A 12,543-nucleotide genomic window follows, 5' to 3' on the forward strand; every position below is an offset into this window, starting at 1 on the left:
TGGTGGGTGCATGCAGATTCAAATGCAGAACACACTAGATGGAAGTGAACATAAAGTTGAGCCTACTTGCAAACCAGAAACAAACCCCACAAGGAATCACTGGGGAAACACCAGAGAGAGCTGGTATGACTGACTGGTATGACTATGCTGGCATGACTCAACAAAGGACAAACAAAGGGGAAACTGAGACAGGAGGAGAACGAAGCTGAAGCTAGTCATGAACAACAAGGCAAAATAAGGGAAGTAAAGTGCTGATGCACATGACCAAGGTTACCAAAGTAAGATGCAGTGAGTGATATAGTGTAGTGGTTAACAAATTCACCTAACATGTGACAGACACCTCCATTCACGACCAGGAAGGGACACAATGTTTCAGTGCTGAATTCCTGCCTCATGTCTCTGAAAACAATGAAAATGAAAGCATATTGTGAATTTTCTCAATAACCTTTTATTATTCATTGCATTCATTTTTGTAATATCTCCTGAAAAGCTCACTTTGTTTTCATTCTTTCCTCTCTCTTGCCAGCCTAATCTGTAATGTATTATGTCTTTTATTGTTTTCTTGCCTGTGTAAATAAATGTACTAAATTACACTTTCAGTTAGAAACCAAAAAACAAATTAGCTTTTTAGATTCCTACGGCATTTACTAAACTTTGTGAACAAATCCAGCCCGAACCAAACTGGAAGTTCACCACAAAGACGCCGTTCAAAGCGAAATGGAAAATCAGAATAAACCAAAGAGTCATTGTTCTACCACCGTGTGTCTAATAACTACTTTTATCTTTGCCCACATTTTTCTTTCTCTTTCTAATCCCCTACACGTCGACCCAAACAAGGAAATGAAAACTTCTACTTGATTCCATAAATCCATTTGGCACGTAAACAAAGCCTCCTCTCAGTGTGTGATCCCAAAGAGAGGCAGTGCCTCATCAAATTACCACCGCTATTCATATCTGCCTCTGCCCTACTGGAAAGATTTAGGTAGAGACCAATCCCATCTTTCTTCAGCAATCTTAATTGTCCGCTGTTTAACGACTAGATTAAATCGAATCAGATAAACAGCCGGCGAGAGTGAAATGAGCCTCTCATTGTAAACTAAACAAGAAAAACTCCAAGGCCATTTCACTTAAACTGTTTAATGCTTCATATTTAAAACCTCATCTCTTAGTTATCAGTTATCAGTGTTGCTGCCTCACTCTCGTTGCTGTTTTCTTTGAAGCTTCATGTCAGCCACAAGGGGGCGAAAATATGAGTAAAGGTTTAATTGTACCTTCTGTAATTACAACTTCCTGTTTTATTGAGATAAATATTTCCAGTGGAAGAAAGTCTTGATGCATTCTGCATTCATCCAGGAAACGTTTTGTCACTCATCCAAGTGACTTCTTCAGTCTCAGCTGACTGCAGGTTTCCCCAAATCTTATAAACAGTAAATTTGCATAATGACTGAAACCAGCCCACTGAAGGAACAATGGGCTGGGAGGTCAGTTCCTTAATCATAATTATCCAAATTCTCATCACCATTGATCAACAACCACAGACCAAAACCCAGTGGTCAAAGACCACTGATCAATGGCCATGAGTACCATTCACAGAGAGTTGGGGAATGGCTGCAATCACAGCACTGTAAGATGGCGAAAGATGTACCCTTAGGCCCCCTCCTCGATTCAGAGATGGTCTTTCCTTTTCACGTAAATGGCCTCCTTGACTCCCTTGATTTGGGGAAACCTGCAGTCAGCTGAGACTGAAGAAGTCACTTGGATGAGTGACGAAACGTTTCTCCCACAAAACGTTACGTCCAGATGAACAGAATCAACTTTTGGAGAATGGAAGAAAGTGTTTCTACAAAATACCTAAAAGTCACAGTGGTATTTATAGTGTCCAAGTGTTTAATTTGAACCAAATCACTTCATTAAATTACATTAAATAATGTAATTGCTGGCCCTGACTTACTGTTCCTCAGAATAGAAACACAATCAATCACTGTTGCCCAAACAAAACTGATGAAATGACCAAAACAGCCTTTCTCATAAATGCTGGCAGTAGAGAAACACACCCTAGAGTTTCTCGAGCAAACATCGCCTCCGCTTGTTTGGAGACTCAGACATTTCGGTTTGTCACAGCAAATATGGGTCAAATCGATCCGTTTGGCGGGATCCAAAACGTGTGCAGGTTGTTATGCTTAGTACGATCTCTGTGGACTGCAGGGACGGAGAAGCTTGGAAGTTTTGAAAGACCTTTTCAGTTGGAGCTGCACAAAAGTCCAACAAGTACATCCTGTTGTCCTCCAGGGTGACGTTTCCGCTTTATTTATTACCTTACTAGAGGCCACCTACAGCTTAGCACTGCTTTACTGTCGCACTCATTTTGCTTCTGATTGATGGGGCGTGGGAAATCATATCTGTTTCACATACTTTCACAAGTTTACTAGGTCTGAACTTTTGTGATTTTGAGTAATCAGTGCTTTGGCATCTAGACAACTCAGCTGGCCAAGTGCAAAACAGCTCTTTTTTTTTTTTAAATCACATAAAATTTACAAACTAAATGCAACATGGCATTTGTGTTTGTTTGACTGCAAACACCTAGATTGATTAAGCCTTTGTATGAGAGTGGAACAACAGGTGTCTTTGTGTGTAAAAGGCTGCAGTGAGCAGAGCGCGGTCGGCGCTTAGGGTTTCATGCTTTGAAAGTGATATGGGTGAGCTGCTTTTCTCAGGCCTAACCCCAGATCTGCCGCTGATGGACAGACCACCCAACTCTCGGCGCTTATAGGCGCACAGTGGGGCCACTCACAGCAGAGGCAGTCCCCCTGTCATTCTCCTTTGCGAAGGAAATGGATCAGCCGACTGTTTGTCAAGTACACTGTCAGGGTCTCCTTCAGAATCAAACAGCCAGCATTACACTAATGGATACCACTAGAATGCATTCAGTGCTTTGCAAACCCCCAACATTAGTCTTCCAAAATGGTTCAAAATGTGACAGCAGAAGCAGCAACAGGAAAAAAGATAACTCCTGCTCTTTGTTGAAGTACAGAAAACTAACTTCAAGGGAAAGCAGGACAATGTGACCGAGCAGAATAAAAGATAAATTGCATTTTTATGGTGATCGGTCCCCCTCGCCTCTGCAGCTCAGTCCAAGGTTTCTCTGTTTCACTGTTTTGTGGGACTTTATAGGAGCTTTCCGCCACGTATTCTGATCAGAATAAAGATTCCCCCAGGACGTCACCGTGCCAGAGCGGAGGATGCCAGAGCCATTGGTCAGAGGCGGAGGAACAGGGCTTAGCCTCCCCGGGCTGCTCAACTGACAGCGTGTTGTGGCCAAGAGCGGACTCAGGCTGAGACAAAAGATTCACACCCATCCTCTCCTCTCCAGAAACATCTTTTCCCTAAAGTCTTCCTGATAAGTCACAGGGCGAGGAAAGCCACCAAATACACGTGTTTTCTGTCTGTGTCCTCCATGATGCTGAATTATAAAAACTGAAGAAAAAATAAATGTAAGGTTTCAAGCAGGGATCTGGTTCTTCTTCCCAGGAGGAAAGGCCTGAGAACAGCCAAATGTTGCATTAAATCTTGAGCCAAACAAGCTGCTCTACCTCTTGTCCTGGCACGTCAGACCTACTATCTTCTTGGACAAAACCCCTACCATGTATCTCCCCCGTAAATCTTTTTTTTTTGGTCTCTCTCTCAGAAAAATGTTGATAAATACATACACTAAGCGGCCAGGAAACAAGTTGTATTTGGCTGGTAAAGGGGGCAACCCTGTAAGTCCAAATCCTAAACATATGTTCCCCCCCTTCAGTGGTTGAGATCTGAGATACTGATAATTATTTTCATGGCTTTTGCCTCTTATGAGGGAACCCCTCCCCAATTAAATCAGGGCCCCATGTGTCTCTCCGATGAATAAAATGCGAACTGGACTGAACACTTCAGCCAAAAAAACGAAAGAAAGAAAGAAAGAAAATGACAATAGTTGGCCTCAGTCTAACATGGATTAAATCAGCGTAAGTGCATAATCCATATGCATATAAAAGCGTGAAATGTTACAACTATTTCTAGAGCTTCGGCTCAGCTTCGAATCGGTGACTCTCCTAAAGTAATCCAGCCTCCAGCCCTGAAATAAATCAATCTATTGCCACATAAATCATAACAGCGTATTAAACAATGGGGCTGAGAAAAAAAATTAAGCCCATGATTAATTTTTCTCTGGACATTTTTTGTCAAAACGCTTACTTCATCCTATTCTTTATTCATTACTCAAACACATCTGGCTGACAGGTGCCCCGTCTGTTAAGCGTTGAGTAATTTCATTCCAGCAAAGACGAGCAAATGGAGAGCAGCGGAGGATAAGGTACTCTATCTTCTATCTGTGATGACATCAGGGCTCAGAGAGCTTGTTAGAGATGGGGAGGTACAGCGGCGTTGCTCGCTTTCTACAGACAAGAAATAGAGCCCCGCCGCTGTCAGTGCCCTTTCAAAAGCACTGATTACTCCATTTCCAAGGGCCTAATCTCTGTAAACAATCTCTGTTTTCATTATCTTTTAAACTGATTAGCCCGATGAACATAACTTTCCAGCGCTGGGCTCAGACAGAAAAAAGCTTTGCCATATTGATGCCAGCTGTAGCTGCATGACCTTACAAGAGAAATAAAGCTGTGATACAAACACAGATAGAGGAGTGGGCTGCGGAGGAACATATGTGGCTAAAACATTGCTTGAAAAGTATGACAGACATTGGATTAAAAAAAAAGACTTCCTGAGGGAAAATCCTTTAACCTGCTTGTGGTTTTGCACAATTTGCAGCTGGAGATTATGGCCGAAACCTGGGAATAAACAAAGTCTCAACCGTTTTCTCTCAGACTGGATTGACAGTTGAAGCACATAAAGATTTGTTTTTTATGTGCTCAGTGTTATATATTATCTTCAGCTGTAGGGCTTGGACAAATGCTAAAATTAAATTTTTGATTGATTTCTCTCTTATCTTCCTCTTTCCCCGTCTTTGTATCCCAGCGTCCTTCATGCCGTTGGAAATTAGATATTGCTTTCTACCCCGTCCTTGCTCTCTCTCCCCTCTTTCTGGTCAAAGTGAGGTAACGTTTGCCAGCACATGTCTCCATCTGTTAACAAACACTTCCAATATGTTGAGAACAACATCTTGGCCCTCAGTCTCCTCCATCAGGATGTGATGAACATGGTGCACCTGTCTCAGCCTCCAGCCTTGTTTCTGGCAGCGGAGAGACTGTCTCAACCTAACAACTATTCACCCCCGCAACATCAAAGACGGAGAAGCTGAAGGCTTCAGATGAAAACAGTGAGTTTGCGAGCTCTCTTTTCCATTTTAACCTCCCAATACAAATCATCAACAATGAACCCGCTGCCCCCATTAGTTCCTCTGGCGTTTTCTCATTTGCCAAAAATCACTTGAAGTCAATTAAAACGTCTCTTGGGGAGAAACTGTTTAATGTCGATGAGCACGCAAAAGACATGCCTTGTGATAATCTTATTTGGTCCACAAATGGTGCGTTCTGAGGCGCAGGCTCGCACAATCTAAACCTGAACTGTAAATCACTCAGGACACTAAATTACCCCTACAAATATAGCAGATCTAAGAGTTCGCTTAAGTCAACAACCAACCCAACAACAGACGGGAGAATAACAATGAAAACTACGTCAGAAACTGAAGCGGCCTTGATTACAGAAACTGAGAAAGAACTCGACCAATCACGCCAGGGGAGTCGGAGAGTTGGACCCGGCTCCGCTTTTGCATCGTGACACGGAGGAGGAATGTTTAAGAATGAAAGCGAGAAAAGAGAGACGACCTGCATCACCCTGCTCTGAACTCCCCACTTTAATTAACTAATGTATCTCCATTTGTCATAGCGTGACATTGCATGATTCTGAGGCAATCTGAGATGTTGGCTGAAGCTCTGAGAGGGAGGGAAGCATCAGCACCCTCTACTGACAAGCCAGCCAGCTTCAGGGCCCCGGTGGACTTTGATTTCATTTCCTTTCATTTACATGAAAGCTGCTTGTCTAATTATCATCTTGTGATAATGCTGCCACCGAGCTGATGTTAATGAGCACCAGATCCCTCCCAGAGCGAGAAACCTCTTTGCGCTGCTTTGCATCGTTTAAGTCACTGTGACTGTTACTAAACCTTAAGGAATAAGAAAATGACATAAATGCAGTTAAATGACAGAGCCACACAAAGAAAGCACACTTAGCAGTCAGTTCTGGTTGAATGAATGGAATCTGTCCACGCTTGTTTCACTGTGTCTCGCAATGTTTGGCTGTAGAACAACTAATAAGAGGGGGAAAGAAGGGGGAAGAAAGGAGGGAGGGCTATGCATCTGAATTACAGGGATGTGTCTCTAAACTTTTGTCATCGCGGATTTCTTTTTTTCAACTCTTGTGAGCTACAAGGCATAAAAGAAAGTTTGGCCATTTCTCCACCCCTGTCAAAATTTTGCTAACTGAATGTTGCATGAGAACTGTTTTACTAATATGTTAATATTTGTGCAACCGTCCTCAACTGCTAATGCATTTCGGGGTCGCTGTGGCTCAGGAAGTAGAGCAGGTCACCTACTAATCAGAGGGTTGGTGGCTGCATGCCTCTCTATGCATTTTTTGGTGTGAATGCACTTAAGCATAGATAGATGAATAAGTGGCATATACTTATTCCCTGGTGTATAAATCAAGCACCTTGGCATGCAGACTGCTCCTACAAACATTTGTGAAAGAATGGGTCATTCTCAGGAACTCCAGTGAATTCCAGTGTGGTAAGTGGAAGCGATTGGGAACAACATCAACTCAGCCATGAAGTGGTAGGCCATGTAAAATCAGTGAGTGAGGTCAGCAGATGCTGAGGTGCATAGTGCACAGAGATCACCAACTTTCTGCAGAGTCAACAGCTACAGGCCTCCAAAATTCATGTGGCCTGCAGATTAGCTCAAGAATGGTGCATAGAGAACTTAATGAATGGGTTTCCATGGCTGAGCAGCTTAGTCCAAGTCTCATATCACTGAACACAATGCAAAAGGTTGGATGCAGTGGTGTAAAGCAAACTGCTTTACACCTAGAGCAATGGAGATGTGTTCTCTGGAGTGACAAATCAGACTTCATCAGGCAATCTGATACACGAGGCTCTTTAGTTCCAGTGAAAGGAACTCTAAATGCTTCAGCATGCCAAGACATTTTAGGCAACTTCATGCTCCCAACTTTGTGGAAACAGTTCGGGAATGGTCCCTTCCAGTTCCAACATGACTGCACACCAGTGCACAAAGCAAGGTCCATAAAGACATGGATGAGCGAGTTTGGTGTAGAAGAACTTAACTGGCCTGTACAGTCCTGACTTCAACCTGATAGAACACCTGTGGGACGAATTAGAGCAAAGACTGAGAGCCAGGCCTTCTCATCCAACACCAGTGTCTGACCTGAATGTGCTTCTGGAAGAATGGTCAAAGAATCAAATAAACACACTGCTAAACCTCGTGGAAAGACTTCCCAGAAGAGTTGAAGCTGCAAAAGCTGCAAAAGGCGGGTTAACAATTTTAAATCATGCTTTTTATTTGTTTTTGTTTCTAATGTCTCTGTAAAGCACTTTGAATCACCTTGTTGTTGAATTGTGCTATACAAATAAATTTGCCTTGCCTTGCCTTGCCTTAACATCGTATTAAACCCTATGGATTAAGAATGGGCCGTCACTCAAGTTCAATACTTTTGGTAATATAGTGTCATTTGGCTCAGTTTTATTTAAATAGTCCCAAACCTCAGTAACAGTTGGCTCAAGGCACTATATGTTGTAATTTAAAGACTAGAATAATACAGAGAAAACACCAAGCATCAGATGGCTCCAAGCACTTGGCAACGGTGGGAAGGAAAAACTCCCTTTCAACAGGAAGAAACCTATGACAGAACCAGGACTCAGGGAGGGGCAGGCCCATCTGACGTGACAGGTTGGGGGTGCTTTGAGTGCTAAGGCAAAGTAGAGAAAGAACTCAATAAGAATCAGTCCATTTACTTTGGTTATTAGTGAAGATAGCTGCACTATTATTTTAGACACTGAGTTTGTTGCCACTTTTTCTCCAACTGAAGGAGAAGTTATCGAGGCCCCATTCTCTGCAGTCATTTGGGCACGGTCCCTTAAAAAGCTCCAACTTTACAGATGAGTTAAATTAAGCTGAATAACTCACTTTACAAATGGCTTTCCTCTAGCTATGCAAGAAGTGGAAGGCATTTTATATCGCCTCACAAGATTAGTGAGAAAGCAAACAAAAACTCCGATTCCAGGAATGATTCTCATTATAAATCCGTCTCTCCCACATCTGCTTGGACTAGAGGACTATAAGTCAACATAGCAGGTAAAGTTTTTCAGGGAGGTGGATATATTTGGCTTTTCTGTGAAAGCGACCAACTAAATATAAAGTGTGTGGGTAAAGGTTTGCGTCACCCCCGAGATATTCTGAGATATGGGACGCCTGGCCTTTTTCATCTCTGCGTGAGCGAACCTGCGTCAGTATGTCACTGTCTCCTCAGCTAAACAAATTTGTACGTTTGATTGATCAAAGTTTATACGAGGGCAGGTATTTGATTTCAAAATGCGAGGGGAGGGGAGGAAAGGGGGGCAGGGAAAGCGAGGGGATGTAAATGTATAGACGCGGGCAGAATGAGAGGGCAAAGGGAAAGGGAGGGTTTGAGAGCAGGAGAGAAAAAGGAGAGAGACTGAGCAGCTGGATTGCCATGTAAATAGCTGTGCAGATAGGTAGGGTTGGGCTCTGTGCCAGAGGCTCTACAAAGGGCTCCTAACATCTGTTTGAGACTAGATTCCTGCTCTGTGTTGTAGTAAGAATAATAGTCTCACTCTGAGGGCTTGTTCCCTCATCAGACAGGATCATGAGCACGCATATACAATCTCTAACATCAGACCGCAGCCCTGCAGAGCTGAGAAACAGCTTAAACGCTGTTCTTGGTATTCATACACCGCACCTCAGCACGGGTGGACAGGTGGAGCATCACTTGGGTGACGGGGACTCGCTCAAAGCAACAGCACAATTAAATTAGCAAGAATCAGGTCCAGTATAATGCTGTAAATGTCCACTCGGGATAAAGAAGACTGAGCCAAAGAACATCGAGGAAGGAAAAAACTTATAACTCTGCTCCTTGTATCATGGATAAGAAGGAAGTTTATTCCACGAAACACAACTTTTATTGTTCCAGTTTATAGTTAAGTCGGGCCTCTGATGAAAAGAGAAAAACCACAAGTTTGGAGTATGGATAATTAACTGCTAAACCAAAATGTTAGAGACAAACTTGAAGTATTCCTACCAAGGTTTTCCCTTTGGTTTAAAAAAAAAGGGACGTCTCTGTTGGTGTCATAACAAGGATCTTTTTTTCCCCTCTCCCAAGAACATATGTAAGCAATTTGTATAACAAATGTTGGTTTTAGACTGTTTCCCTTGCATACAAGTGGCTTCTCAAAACCTACAGGGCTCCATTCGTTAGTGCTTGAAAGCAAAGCAAACAAATTAATTAACACTATCTTTACATGGGGTGGCCAAGGAAAGCAGGCGCTGAAATGTTACACCATTACCTAAATTCGCATCTGTCTGTGCCCCCCCCCCCCCATGCCTGCCCTAGTCCTCCCCCCCAATGTGTACTCTCCCAACCCTGCCCCAGCGCACACAGCGCCCTTGAACAAGGCTGAAGGACCACCTGTGTGAAAGAGGAGACCCTCTCTGTTATGTCTCTGCTAGGGAATGAAATAACATGGAATCCAGCTCTGCAAATAACTCACAGTGAAGATCATTTTCCACATGCTGGTTGACAAAAGGTAAAATAAGAACAGATGATATCCCCTCTCTCTCTGGATGTTTGTAGCTCTGCTCTAAGGCTTATGCTTCGCAGCCTTTCTTTACACTTACAGTTGTCCAGCTCTGCGTGCAGGCAGACGGGAGGCCCTGACCCCTTTAGCGGCCTCATTAGCTGAGCAGTATGCGATATGAGGCCTCAGTCTTATACTGAGTCAGCCTTTTTTTTTTAAATGCCCTCACTGGGGTAAAGTTGAGAGGGTTTTGAGGAATCTGATCCTAGATCTGTGTGCCATCATAAGAAGCTGGAGGTCTTCTTCTAAACTGAGCATCCGTCAGAGTGAAGAGGCTCCACTGTGACTCTGGCCAAGACGTAGTCCAGCACGTAACCTCCCGTGAACCCTGTGTTATTTTGAAACTCGGGTTTTTGTAGCGATCAAGCAAACAAGACATAACATGGTAGGAACTGAGGCGATGGTGGGGGAAATGGAGCCAGCAGATCTGTTTTTTCTTGTTTCCAGTCTTCATGTTAAGCCAGGGCTGACTCTAGCTGTTTTGATGCCCTAGGCAAGATCAGAAAGCAGTGGCCTCCAACAGCTGTAATGAGCTCATATCATAACCTGATGATGTCCGCTGCGTAACAAACGATCGGACTGTAAGATTGGCATTCTGTGTGTGGATCTTACAGCTGCAGGTAACCCCAAAGAAGCTGCAGGTATTTAATAAGCTCAGAAGAAAGACTCCTACAAACAGCAGAAAGCAACAAGCGCTACTGTCGCGTTTAATTTTATATTTACAATCTAGTGATTCTTACCTCCATATTCTTCTGTCTTCCTCCCCTTCCTCTCTCTTTTTTTTGCGCCACTTTCAGCGCCTTGTGTTTCTGATCATTTTAAAACCTTTCATGAGTCATTTCGCAGATGTGATTCGAAGGCGGGATTAGACGCAGACATGGAGGATAGCGCACATGCTATCAGGAACTGGTTTCGCGTATCACATCACGATAGCAGGCAGTGTTTACTCATGTTGTGCACATGAGACTGACGGTTCAAAAAGCGCACTAGATTTATTATTGTAAATAAAAATCTACTTTTGTTGATGATGTTGTTACTGATCTCTTGGCCTTTCAGATCCTAGGCAACCAGACCGGCTCTGTGCTAAGCTAAGCAGCTGCTTGATTCTGTTTACTGTGAGACCTGCTTTAGTCTTCCCACCTAAATCTGGGCATGAAAATGTATCTTGTGTATCATAAGAAAAACTTTAAACTTCAATAATGACTCTGACAAGCATCTCCGGAGAGATTCATAATCAAATTAAGCACACCTCAGTCTGTGCATTTCTTTTCCTTGCAGGCCTTTGTTCACCTCTTGGAGGAGGACACATAAGAAGTTGCTCTAATCCAAATAAACAGGTGAGGTGCTTATTAGCCCCCCTGTTCCCAGTGCAAGTGTAACTTCATTTTCAATTCTGACTCTCTCTCTCTCTCTGTGACTCACGGGAGAGCAACTTCAAAGCTGTAGCTTAATGCACTTGAGGTCATTATCTTCATTTCTATATCCTCTGCAGGTTCTCAGCATATGGGAACATTTTGACTCTGGATTTTTTTTTCATCTGCAGCCATAAATCTGCCATGTCAACTATAAAATATGGCAGACCAGCAACAGATGTAGCTCTAATAGCTACCAAAAAAGAAAAAAAAAAGTAGAAGAAATCAAAATTTACCACCACTACATTTTTATTCTAACATAGATTGATTTCAGTTTTGTACAGAGGTGATGGACACCAAGCGAAAATCAGAGGAGGCCCGTGGGGAGGGAGGAAAAGTGTGTTTCCTTTTAATGTTCTGTTATTCTTGCTCAGTCACTTTCTTTCTCCTCTTCCCCCTTTTCTTTAATCCTTCTCCTTCCACCCTTTTAGCTGAGACCAATTCTCCTTTCATCCTCCTCGGCAGCGAGGGCCCTGGTGTCTGTTCACACAAAGCCTGCCCATCAGTGACTCCTCATCAACCCCTTTTTGCCCAATTCATCAAGCAGAGGCCCATGGGCATTTATCACCCCTACCACCTTTCATATCCTGCACCAGCTGAAAGCCACTGTCCCTCCTCTGACTTCAATGCAGCCATGACACACCCCTAAGATTTATGGAGGCATAATTAGTAGCAGTGAAAAAGGCTTGCATGCTTTGGAAGGTCAATCATACTGTATCCCACTCCGAGAAACTCTGAAAGCCGCTAACATCTGCTTCAAAATAGATTGCGCCAGTGCCACAAAAGCTGATAAATTAGCCCCAAAAAACAAGAAGCCAAGAGATCCATCTAAAGCCTGACAGTGACATCAAAACAATCATACACACTTTGGGTGATTTTAACACGCTGTTCGTCACTGTTCATTGGAAGTGAGACACTGTCATAAATCCCCTTTCTCTACAGGGAAGCTGCTGCTGCTGCCTGTGATGAGCAGCTCTGAGGTGAGAACTCCCCCTCAGGACGGGGGTTTCTGAAAGCAGCTTGAGGGAGGTCTAAAACAACACACCTTAATAGTTAAGTGATGTTATTCATGTAATCACTCCCCTCTCCTTCCTTCTAAACCCATCCTGCTGTCACTGATATCTCAAGAACAGTGAACTAATTAAAACGCTCCCGGAGTTTAGTTTTGATCTTCGAACAGGAATACAGTCTTCACCAAACAGCTTTGTTTCTCTCTCTCTCTCTCTCTCTCTCTCTCTCTCTCTCTCTCTCTCTCTC

Source organism: Pundamilia nyererei, unplaced genomic scaffold, assembly GCF_000239375.1.
Source record: "Pundamilia nyererei isolate P.nyererei 1_Seehausen unplaced genomic scaffold, PunNye1.0 scaffold00001, whole genome shotgun sequence".
Classification (NCBI taxonomy): Eukaryota; Metazoa; Chordata; class Actinopteri; order Cichliformes; family Cichlidae; genus Pundamilia; species Pundamilia nyererei.